Source organism: Cupressus sempervirens, chromosome 5 (genome assembly GCF_028749045.1).
Source record: "Cupressus sempervirens isolate cs-2001-9-10 chromosome 5, ASM2874904v1, whole genome shotgun sequence".
NCBI lineage: Eukaryota > Viridiplantae > Streptophyta > Pinopsida > Cupressales > Cupressaceae > Cupressus > Cupressus sempervirens.
The window spans coordinates 341,885,645-341,899,260 of NC_143122.1; positions in this window are offsets into that span (position 1 = coordinate 341,885,645).

Sequence of the window (13,616 nt, forward strand, 5' to 3'; positions counted from 1 at the left end):
TTTCTTGTATACAAAATACTTAGTGACCGTACACTTACTTGGCATCTATAGAGCTTGATACATACTTACTTATGTACATGACTTGACCTATATAGAGTAACTTGGCCATAGTAATGACCGTTTAACTCTGCCTAGTAAAGGACTAAGTGTTTGACACAAATAGACAACAATAGTTAGAGATAGAAACAAGAGGCGACTGATAAAGGAAGATACTATAGAATCCTATTACATGAACTATGGTGATCCCATTTCCTAAGTTTGAGTGTTTATAATATTTGAAAGTAGAATTTATATACTTTCCTTTCTATGTCGATGGCATCACACCACATTCAATGTATTTCCCACCTTTAGTTGGAGATGTTTAATGATTATGGTGATAGTAGAATGTAAATTTTAAACAAAAGATGTCTAGTTGTTAGTTTTAAGGGTTGAATCCATTCAAAGACCACATTTATCTTTCTAGTTTTTGCTAACACAATTAGTCCTACAACATGATGACACAAAAAATTATACATTCATCCTACATTGAAATAGTCTTAAGAGAAATAGTAAGAAACTTTAAATGAAATTCAATTATTTTCAAAACAAAAGAGAACCTGGATTCATGCTTTTTCTCCCAAGAATTGCCTACTCTTCTCATCTCCCTAGTCATTGTTGCCAACTCCAGGCCCTTCAATTTTTTTATCCATGGTTGAAAACATAACTGACCTAATCCCTAATTATGATTGCGTAAATATTTATAGGTAAAATAAATAAAAATGCACAAGAAGTGCCATTGTATTTTATGTTAGGAGTTAAAACCAAGATGTATATTGTGTCAAGGTTATTGTTCAAATCTAAATATAAACACTTTTAAATAAATAATTAACATGGTAACAATGAACTTATCATATCTGCTACATTATTACCAATTTTATCTCATATCAAAGAGCATACAAGGGTTAGGTTAGAGTTAAATGCAACATCAATTAAGCATCAAATCCAAAGTGGTGTGTGAGTTTTGAGATCATCCAATTCATCCCGTTCCAAGGGGATAACCCTCTCTACCTCAACCATACTCTTGTCCCATTGATCCTGCATCCACTCAAACACTCACAACAAATATGAATCAGTATCCATCAAAATGAAATGAATATATAAGTATCATGTCAATAGCATGTCATCAACAAATGAGTAAGTGCAATACAATGAAATCCAAAACTATGTCATCATGATGATAATCAAATACATCCATATAGGCACATGAGTACAAAATTGGAATGTCATCATCTTAACATAATTATTATGAAACACATTAGGACATGCATAAAAATCATACATTGATACTTGGAATGAAACATATAGTTTTTTATGTGAATTAAGACAATAAGTTTCATTTAACCTTAATCAAAGTTCAAAACAAGATTTTCCCAAGTGAGTCAAAGAGTGAGATGTGACAAGATATAGTAGTTGAACATGGCTAGTGGAACTTAGGTGAAATCACAAACTTGTGTCACCCTTTTGTAAAGGAAAAGGCTAACAAAATTCTAACTATTCATCTTCAATGACATCAAATTTTTATTATTATTTTGAATTTGAAAATGAAGTAAACTAATGAAATGTGTAGAAATGGATGAAGGTTATCATTATAATTTTTAATAATCATTTGGAATAAGAAGTGATATATTTTCTTAAATTTTATAGTTAATTTTTTAGCTGCTGAAAAATGTTAAAAATTAGGGATCTAGTTCCCACCACAAAACTATATGGAAATAAACTTATTTCCCTTTGATCTCATACTATGTTATAGATAACATATATAGCTAGAACAATCAAAAATAAAAATCGTCTTTAGACCTATATTTTCTCTTTTATAATGATTCAAATTTCAACTCACTTGAAATTGATAGTTTTCATCTCCCACCACATTTATGAAAAAAATCTACTCTAACTAGGAGAAAAATGATATATTCTAGAAGAGGGCTCTCTCCTCTAGAACATCATATATATATATTTTTAAAAATTAATATGATTTAATATTTTTTTCTTTCTTAAAACTGACATCTTTTCAAGTGTTAAGATACATGCTTGTAGAATTTTTTAATTACAATATACTATATCTAATTAAAACACTATAAACTCTATATGAGAATATTCTTGACTTTGAGCTCTATAACATGGTGTTTGTATGTTATTAAAAAAATCTCATAAAAAATGATAAGAGCTATTAAAACACCACTTTTTCTGAAATAATTGTATTTCTTTAGTATTTTGATACAAAGTAGGATAAAACATGCATTAATATACATTTTCAATTGGAAAAGTGTGAGACCATATATAACTTAGCTTGAATGAATTTATCTAGATCACATGTTTGAACAAAATTGATTTTTAGATAGAAATACTCAAATTCATTAATTATGATAAGTCAGCCTGAAAGGTGACATGGCTTTGTACTTTTACTTGGTTAAATAGAAAATTAAAAGGTAATATATGTAAAGACTATCTAGGAAAGAGATGAAGTGTGGGCTTATTTTAGTTTACTATTTATTTCAATGATTGAACATGTAGCAATGGTTGTCATACTTGAATCTATCAATTACTAATGTTTTATTTACCACTTGGAAAAAAAAAAAGAGTAACTCTCTACAAAAGTACTAATCAAAATAACCTAACTTGTGTCATTAATATGACAAAATATGTAAAGCTACTCATCATCTCATTAAGAAATAAGAAATAATAGTGGACAAAATCTTACTCCATATTGCAAATATGTCAATCTTATTTATTGATAACAGAGTCACACAATATAATGGTATGTAATTTATTATTACATTTAATAGACACGTCATGAAGTTTTGTAATTCTTTTGTTCAAAGTTATACACTATTTTTTTATATAAATTATGTAGGATGATTTAAAAATACACAATTACATAATGATCTAAATATTCACTAGTGTCAATTTTTCTCATCTAAGTTGTATGCAATTAATGCTCATTTTGAAGAGTTGTGCAGCCAAATATTAAATATTTGATGCATAAATTATATTAATAAAATTCAAATATAGGTTTTTTTCATTAACAAAAAAATTCAAGACGTGTTTATATACTACACACTTTGACTGAGACTCCACAACCTACTACAATATTTGACCAAGACTCAACCTTTGCTAGCATCATCCCATGTTGTTGCAAATGGGAGTTTCAAAATAAGGTATGGAAATTTAATACCATCAGTAACCATAGTTACCATTCACCATAAATTTTGAAGAATATGTGAGATTATGAGAGCTAGAGGAAGGTTTTAGATGAGGTATATGCTTAAATTGAAACTAATGGAATAATTATTTTGTGAATGATCACAATGCATGCATAACTTGTGATGCTATTGAATTATGACGATTTATGTCTCTTTAACTTCATATTCCTTGTTCTCCATGCATGCACAATCTTAGTTTGAGACCTCATAATCTTGCTTGGCTTTTATTTTATCTCTTAGCTTCTTCACCTTACATCTTGATGTACCCCTTTTTTCATCCAAAACGCAATTTTTGTAGCATCATCTAAGTTTTTTTAATGACATGTGTTGCACACAAGATGGGCCAAATCCAAATAATATGTATAAAATGTCGTCAACTAATAAAAAAATTGTAAATTAGATTTGTTAAATATTGTATAAACATTGTCATGGTTTTGAATGCTCATCCTTATGTTGGATACAATTGTTCAATTGTGTGTTGTCTTTGATGTTACACAAATATCATATCAGTCATTAGACAGAGTCTACCAAGCTTAGATGGTCAAAAAAGAAAAAGATAGAGTCTACCAAGCTCAGATGGTTAGCAAAGTGAATTATAGAGTCTACCAATCCTTCCTAAATATTACACTATGGAGACAGAGTCTACCGAGCTCACTCGGGTGCTGAAGGCTTTTGTGACAGAAATTAGTTTCTACCGAGCTAGCAAGGTCAGTGAAGGGAAATCAGTTTCTATTGAGCTCACAAGATCAACAAAGGAAAATTAATGCTTATCGAGTTTACTCGATCTCCAAAAGATTTTGTAGATTTTACTGTGTTTACTGAGCTTCACTTGGTTAACACTAGAAATCATTTCTAGAGCAGTGTTTACCAAGTAGGGTTGGCCAATGAAGAATTTCATTGTTTTGAGAAATAAAGTTTATGTGTTTCATGTAATGTTTGTAGCCAACTGATGTATTGTTTATTGGTAAATGTAACTTGTAAATGAGTTGACTTGACAATTTGTAATGTATAAATAAAAGGTCAAGTTGTGGATTCTAATTGTAATGAGCGAGTATGCAAGTGAGTTGATTGTGTAAAGAGGAAGGTGTGAGCGAATTTTGAAGAAGGATCAGATATCCTTGAAGAGTAGTAGAGTTGTATCTGATCAGTGATGATCTATTGAAGCACAATAGAGATATGTAATAGCAATGTTTAGTTGCATCTCATTCAAGTCACTTCATTGTTACTTTTTCATCATTGTAGTAGTGATTTGTAAATCTCTTAACAGAGTTGGTCTAACTACCATTTTGTAAATCCTCTAACAAGGTGGACAGTTCTATTAAATTTTTCTAAAGTCCTCTAGCAAGGCTCCTAGAAGGGTGATTAAATCCTCTAATAGGGTCACACCTAATAGTGTATTTTGTAACTATTACCAGGTTTGGCTCCTAATAGGGCTCACTTTAGAAGAGTGAAAATTGGTAGCTAGTTACTTGGTGGTTTTTCCCATATTGGGTTTCCACATTAAATTTTGTGTCTCTTGTGTTCATGTTATTTACTTTTGCATGCATGTTAATAATTGTGAATGCCTAAAGATCAGTAACAAAATAATCTACTGAGTTACAAAATTTTTTTGTGTGGCTACCGAGTGACAGTAGTAACTATTTATTTAAGACATCTAAGGGATCAGGGGATTTGTTTTTGGCATAATTGATTCACCCCCCCTCTTAGTTACTCCATCTATATTTCCAAAAATTGGTGTTAGAGCTTTTGGTGCTTGCAAGAAGGATTTCAAGGATCCGAGTTAAAGATTAGGATGTCTTACAAGAGGGAAATTCCAAGGCTTAATAGGGATAGCTTTTTAGCATGGCAAGGTCTCACGAGACTCCATCTGGCTTCCATTGGAGATACAAGACTAAAATATCTAGATGAAGCATATGTAACTCCTTCTAGCACATTATTTGCTAATGACATTGTTGAGAACAAGACTCATAACACCATGATGATAGACATTGCATCTGCCCTAAGCTATGAAGAATTTGATGATGTTAAGGACTACAAAACTGCCTTTGAAATGTGCAACAAGATGAAAGATATCTATGGAGGTGATGATAATGTGAGAAGAGCCAAAGAAAAAAGTTTAAGAGGACAATTTGATCAGATTAGGATGAGAGAGGATGAAAACATTGCTAAATATGTTGAAAGAGTCAAAGCAATTGTCAGTGCAATCAAGGTTTTGGAGGAGACATTGAGGAGGAAACAGTTGTAAGCAAAGTTCTGAGAACATTACTTCCCATTTATGCAATTAGAGTTTTTGCAATTCAAGAAAGAAGATGTGAAGAAAACCATAAGGTCAATTTAGAGGCCATAGTAGGAAGATTGACCTCATTTGAGCTAGATAACTATAATAACTATGTTCTAGCTACCAAGAACATTGAATCAACATTTGAAGCCAAGCTTTTACTCAAGGAGAAAGACAAGAAGATAAAGGATTCCTAGTTAGAAAGTGAAGGAGAATTAGAGCAAAGTTCTGGAAGTGATCTTGAGGTGGTTGAAGCTCTACTAGCTAGGAAATATTCTAGAGGCAGAGGAAAATACAAAGGTAAGGTTCCTCTAATTTGTTTTTCATGTGAGGAAATTGGTCATATTGCTGCTAGGTGCTCAAAAAAGAAAAGCAAGGATGAGAAGAAAGGTCACAAGTGCAATGGCAAGAAAGACTTTAAATCATTCAAGGATAAAGGTAAGAAAATATGTTTCATGGCTAAGGATTCTAATGATTCTGATGATGAAGAAGATGAAATTGTTTACATTTCTGTGAAAGATGAATTTGATAATGATGAAGAAATGGCACTTATCTATCGTGTAAGCAAAAATGATACATGGATCATAGATAGTGGTTTCTCTCATCATATGATTGGTGATAAAACAAAGTTTGAAAAATTTGAAGACTATGATGGTGGTAGTGTGAGGTTTGGTAATAATCAACCTTGTTGTATAAAAGGAAGAGGAAGAATCTCACTAACCAAAGAGCTTGTATGTGATAATGCATATCGAGTAGAAGGACTAAAACATAATATATTGAGTGTGGCACATGTACTCTATAATGGATTCAAAGTGGAACTCATGCATCGAAAAGCAAGACTACTGGATGACAAGGGAAAGCTGATTGGATCAGGCATACAGACAAAAGGTAACTTGTTCCATCTTGAACCTGGTGAATGTTCATGTTTTATTGCTCAAGTTGAAGAAAGTTGGTTATGGCATAGAAGGTTGTGTCATGCAAACTTTGATAACTTGGTGAAAATAAGAAAATTTAGGAAAGTAAGAGGCATTCCTAGTATAAAGAAACCTGAGGTTGGTCAATGCAAGAATTGTCAGATTGCTAAGATGGGAAAAACTAGCTTTAAAAGTAAGAACTATCAATCTAAAGAAGTTTTGGAAATAGTGCATACTGATTTGTGTGGACCTATTGGAATTGAAAGCTATACTAGAGAAAAGTTCTTCGTTCTTTTTTTTGATGATTACTTAAGAATGATGACTATAATGTACCTAAGAGAGAAATCAAAAGCTTTTGAGAAGTTCAAATGGTATTTGGCTAGAGTAGAGAAGAAAATAGGCAAAAGTGATGGGTAGACAACCCAAGAACAGAATGGACACAATAGAAAAGGGAAATTGTATTAACTAAAAAATAAGCTAGTACATTTAGTACAGAGAAAATAAACTTCAAAACATGCCCTAAGGGCTTACAATAGCATAAATGTGGAGATAATTTCTCCTTTCAGTACCTCCTCTCAAACTCCACTCCGAGCTGCCTTTTACAATCCCTGAAATCTCCTTAAATAGACCCCAGAGGGTTAAGGACTAGGAGTACATTCTAGAAAGTGCTAGTAGGCATCCACCGACCAAATAGAAGGTTCCGAAAGCTACGTTAGAAGTCAACACAAATCTAGAAGAATCCAGAAATGGTAACCGAACTTTCGAGAGGCATAACTTTTGAACCATAGCTCTGATTGACGAACCGTTTACATTTTTGAAAAGCTCTCAAAGTGCTCTATAGCCCTATGGAAAAGCTTTGCTTTTCCCCCATTTTTTGGCCCTTTCAAGGTCATTTAATGCCCCTAACCTAACTTTGAAGCATTCTTATGAGGTCTCCAAAACCCAAAAAACTACAATAACTTCCAAACCGTGGGGCCTTTTGACCTGATTCTTTTTTTGAAATGCTCTAAATCACAATTACATTCATCTAGCCAATTTACACCTCCTAGTTCACCAAAATGATGGCTCTATTACATACTCCTATTTTTTTGGGATTTACATGAACACTAATAGTGGAACTGTGAGAGTTGGAACCTTTATTTGACCCAAATGGGTATCCAAAAATGAAAACACATGAAACATAAACTAAGTCTAAGTATATTTTTTTGGGTGACACAAGATTTCCCTTATACCTTTGGATGCTCCTACATCAGACACCCAGGGTAGATTGAAAAGTGACCCTGTCACTTTATGAATGGTAGAGGAAATCCCAAATGGGAAACCTCAGCTTCTGAAATCCAAGTTGAGTCCTCGATCGATCGTCCTTTCCATTTGACCAAATACTCTTCATACTGCCTATTTCTTGTACTCCTACCAACACAATCATCTAGGATGTCTTCTATCTCCTCCTTCTTAGAACTAGGAATTGGACATGGCTCTAACACTAGCTCCTCATCTGCACCATCATCATGATACTCTGTTAAATCTACAATGTTGAAAATGGGAGAAATGTGAATACCATCTAGCAGCTCCACCTCATATGCATTTCCTGAGTCATGTTTCTTCAAAATTTTGTAGGGGCCAAACTTCTTCATTTTTAGCTTGTTGTAAGTACCAGCTGGAAATCTTTCTTTCCGTAAGTGCACCATGACTAAATCTCCTACTTGGAATTCCTTATGTCTTCTCCTTTTATCAGCCCTAGCTTTATACTCTTGATTCATCTTGGTAATGTGTGCCTGAACCTCCTCATGTAGACGCTTGATATGTTCAACAAATTCTTCTGCTTCAGCACTTGTCCTCTCCCCTTGCTCTATCTTCCTCAATTTTGGTGCAGTCCTTAGGCTATTCCCATATACAATTTGGAATGGTGATTTTCCAATACTCCTATTTATAGAGTTATTGTAAGCAAACTCTTCTTGTGGTAGAATAAAATCCCATCCCTTGGGCTTATCCCCAACTAAACATCTCACCAAATTGCCCAAACTTCTATTTACCACTTCTATTTGGCCGTCAATCTGCAGGTGATGCGTGGAACTAAATTTCAAGTCTGTTCTCAACTTTTTCCACAATGTCCTCCATAAATACCCCACAAATTTAGTATCTCTGTCAGAAACTATATTCTTTGGAAGACCATGTAGTCTTACCACCTCTTTGAAAAACAAGTCTACAATATGGACAGCATCATGAGTTTTGTGGCATGGAATAAAATGTGCCATTTTGGAGAACCTATCAACCACCACGAATACTAAGTCATTACCCCTTTGTGTCCTTGGAAATCCAAGAAAAAAATCCATACTTATGTCCTCCCATGGCCTTGATGGAACAAGAAATGGCTGATATAGGCTAGTATTGTGACTAAACCCCTTGGCAACTTGACAAACTTGGCAACTCTATACAAACTTCTTTACATCTTGTGAAATTTGAGGCCAAAATAATGTTCTCTAAGAATGGCAATGGTCTTATCTCGACCAAAATGTCCTGCCATCCCTCCACTATGTTTCTCCTTAATCAAATTTTCCCTCATGGAACTCCTTGGAATGCACAATTGACTACCCTTGAACAACATGCCATCCTGAATCAAATAGTCTAACCACTTGGTTCTATCTACAGCAATAGGTTCTTTACAAGCTTTCCATGCTTCAGCAAAATCAGGATCCTCGGGGTACAAATTCTTGAGTTCATCAAACCCAACTACTTCAACCTGCATTACTGTAAGCAACAACTGTCTCCTACTTAGTGCATCTGCAGCCCTGTTAGATTTTCCACTTCTATGCTTCAACAAAAATGTATAACTCTGTAAGAACTCTACCCACTTCATATGCCTCTAACTCAATTTACCTTGGCTATTTAGGTACTGTAATGCCTGATGATTAGTATACAAAAAAAATTTCTTTGGCAATAAATAATGCCTCCATTTCTTTAAGGCCTGAACTATTGCATAGAACTCTTGATCATAAACAAAATACTTCTTTTTTGCATCATTCAATTTTTCACTAAAATATGCAATAGGCTTACCTTCTTGGCTTAATACAGCCCCAATAGCACTGCCACTGACATCACAATCCAACTGGAAAACCTTTCTAAAATTTGAAAGTCCCAACACAGGTTTTTCTATTACCTTCTTCTTCAGCAATTCAAAACTTCTCGTAGCTGCTACAGTCCATTTGAACTCTTTTCTATCCCCTCTTATTGTATCAGTTAGGGGTGCACATATGCCACTGAAATTCTTAATAAACTTCCTGTAAAAACTAACCAGACCATGAAATGATCTTACCTCAATAGCAGACCTTGGAGTAGGCTATTCCAAGATGGCTTTTACCTTCTCTGGATCCATTTTGAGACCTTCAAGTGATATAACAAACCCCAAATAGACTAACTCCCTTTTTGTAAAGATACACTTCTTTAGATTAATTAATAGTTTCTCTTCCCTTAGCCTTTCAAGGACACTACGAATATGAAGTAAATGTTCTTCCAAAGTCTTGCTGAAAATTAAAATATCATCCAAATAAACAATAACAAATTTTTCGAAGAACTTCTTAAGTACCTCATTCATGAGCCGCATGAAGGTGCTTGGGGCATTCATCAATCCAAAGGGCATGACTAACCACTCATAAAGACCCTCCTTGGTCTTGAAGGCTATTTTCCACTCATCCTCTTCTCGAATCTATATCCGATGATAGAAACTCTTGAGATCTATCTTTATGAAGTACTGAGCTCCACTCAAGTAGTCCATAAGATCATCCATCCTTGGCAAAGGAAACTGGTACTTGATGGTTATCCTATTTATAGCTCGAGAATCTATACAAATCCTCCATTCTCCATCCTTCTTTGGTGCGAGTACTATAGGTACTGCACATGGACTCAGGCTCTCTCGAATCAAGCCCTTCCTCAATAGCTCCTAAACCTGTCTATTTAGCTCCTTTGTTTCAGTAGGAGTCATCCTGTGAGCAGTCTTGTTAGGAAAAATAGCTCCTAGAATTAGATCTATCTGATGACTGATTTGCCTTACTGGTGGCAACCCATCTGAAACATTATCAGAGATAATATCTCCAAATTCCCCTAGTAAATTTGAAACTTCAAGTGGTATTTCACTACTACCTTCTTTATCTTTCCTAGGAATCAAAGCATAGCACATATGCTAATGTTTCATGCCATCTAAAAACTTCCTTCCATCAACAAGACAAATCCTAGCACTGCTACTTACCTTTTCACCTTCCTTTTTCATGGGCTTCAATTTGTGGCGAACTCCATCCTTTGTCAGAGAGTATGTGTTTGCATGCCCATCATGTACTACATGTCTATCAAACTGCCATGGTCTACCCAACAATAGATGGAAAACATCCATCGAAATAACATCACAGAGAACTTCATCATGGTAACTCCCAATTTTGAATTTCACTAAACATTGTTCACTTACCAGGACTCTATGATCATCTTTTACCCAAGCAATCTGATAGGGCTGGGGATGTTTCTCCCTCTTGAGCTTCAACTTAGAGACCATCTCTTCTGATACTAGGTTATCAATGCTACCACCATCAATGATCACATCACAACATTTATCCTCACACTTGCATCTAGTACAGAACAAACTCCTCCGTTGTCTTGGTTCAATCTCACCACTTAGTAGGACTCTTTCATTTACCAAGGTTTCTCCTCTTTCTGCATCCTCTGAATGTGATGATTGTGCATCCTCATCCACATGAGCAACCCTAGGTTGGCCCTCAGCTCTCCTATCTATCCTTCCTTATTGTTGAGGGAATTCAAAGGCACGATGACCTTCTTCATTGCAATGGAAACATGTACCATGGAAGCCTCCTCTTCCTTGTCCACATCCTCTACCTCTTCCTCTCTGATTTCCAAAGTCTTGATCATGGGAGCGGTTGAAACCCTCATTCCTCTGGTTCCTGCTAGTACCCACATCTTTATTTTTCTTTTGGGTTTCATTGTGGCCTCCATATGATCTACCGCTTCCCCTTCCTCCTTGACCATGCCCTCTTTGTCTTCCTTCAAACCTTTTATTCAGCTTCTCTTCAACTCGTAGGGCAAACTGGTATGCCTCTTCAATGTTGGTCATTCTTACCAGACTTAATTCCTCCTGGATGCTAGGTCGCAACCCACTGATATAACGAGCAACCTTCTCCTTATTTGCTTCTACATGCCCTGCTCTAATCAAGAGTCGGTAAAATTCCTTTGTATATTCTTGGACTGATCTTCCTACTTGCTTTAACCCATGCATCTTCTTAAACAAATCAAGCTCGTAGTCCATAGGAATGAACTGCTTCTTCAATTTGTCCACCATGTGATCCCATCTTGTGATCTCCTTTCCTCTTCTATTTCTTTCCAATTGGACCTCTTGCCACCAGATTTTGGCATGGCCTTTGTAAACTTAACCCTATCTGGGTCCCTAATATCCTCATACTCAAAGTATTCTTCCAGTTCATTGATCCAATCGATCAACTCATCTGGTTTCAGATTTCCTAAAAATACACCCACTTCAATTGTGGGTCTTTTCCCAAACTTAGTAATGGCCCTAAAAAGCCTTTCCTCTGCATGATTCAGAACTTCCCCATCAAATTCCCCTTTTGGTCCCATTTCTTCTTCTTCATTGTCATCTTCACTTTCATCACCTACGGCCACAGTTGCTCCTCTATGGAGCTCCTCCTGCAATGCTTGTACATGCCTTTGGAGGGCTCTAACCTCCTCAAGATTAATAGCTCTGGCCTTTCCACCATGCTCTCTTCATGGAGGCATCTTCTTAACTTAAACCCACAACCACACAGTCCTGGTGTGAACTGCCTCACAGTCGGCGCTCTATCTACACACTTAGGAAAACCAGCTCTAATACCACTTGATGGGTACACAACCCAAGAATAGAATGGACACAACAGAAAAGGGAAATTGTATTAACTGAAAAATAAGCTAGTACATTCAGTACTGAGAAAATAAATTTCAAAACATGCCCTAAGGGCTTACAATAGCATAAATGTGGAGATAATTTCTCCTTTCAGTACCTCCTCTCAAATTCCACTCTGAACTGCCTTTTACAATGCCTGAAATCTCCTTAAATAGACCCCAGAGGGTTAAGGACTAGGAGTACATTCTAGAAAGTGCTAGTAGGCATCCATCGACCAAATAGAAGGTTCCAAAAGCTACGCTATAAGTTGATGCAAATCTAGAAGAATCCAGAAATGGTAACCAAACTTTCAGGAGGCATAACTTTTGAACCGTAGCTTCGATTGACGAATCGTTTACATTTTCAGAAAGCTCTCAAAGTGCTCTATAGCCCTATGGACCAGCTTTGCTCATCCCCCATTTTTGGCCCTTTTTGAGGTCATTTAATGCCCCTAACCTAACTTTGAAGTATTCTTAGGAGGTCTCCAAAACTCGAAAAACTTAAATAACTTTCAAACCGTGGGGCCTTTTGACTTGATTCTTTTTTTGAAATTCTCTAAATCACAATTACATTCATCTAACCAATTTACACATCCTAGTTCACCAAAATGATGGCTCAATTACATACTCCTATTTTTTTGAGATTGACACGAACACTGATAGTGGAACTGTGAGAGTTGGAACCTTTATTTGACCCAAATGGGTATCCAAAAATGAAAACACATGAAACAGAAACTAAGTCTAAGTATATTTTTTTGGGGGTGACACAGGATTGCCCTTATACCTGTGGATGCTCCTGCATCAAAAAGACTAAATTTTTTGAGGTCAAACAGAGGTGGTGAATTCATCTCCCATGAGTTCAATAACTTTTTTATTGATAGAGTATTAGCACCTAGAACTCTTGAGCAAAATGGAATAGCTAAAAGAAGGAACAGATCTATCATGGACTATGCAAGAACTTTAATGATTGTAAAGAACATTGCTATCAAATACTAGAAGGAAGCTATCGACACTGTAGTTCATACCTTGAACTGAGTACAGCTGAAAAAGGAGTCATTCAAAATCCCCTATGAGTTATGGTATGGCTATAAACCCAATGTAAGTTACCTAAAAGTATTTGGAAGCAAATGTTACATTTTGAAAGAATCTAGGAAATGTAAATTTGATATGAAGGGTGATGAAGGAATATTTTTGGCATATTGTTGCAAGAGTATAGCATATAGATGTTTGAATTTTTCTACTCACAAAGTCATA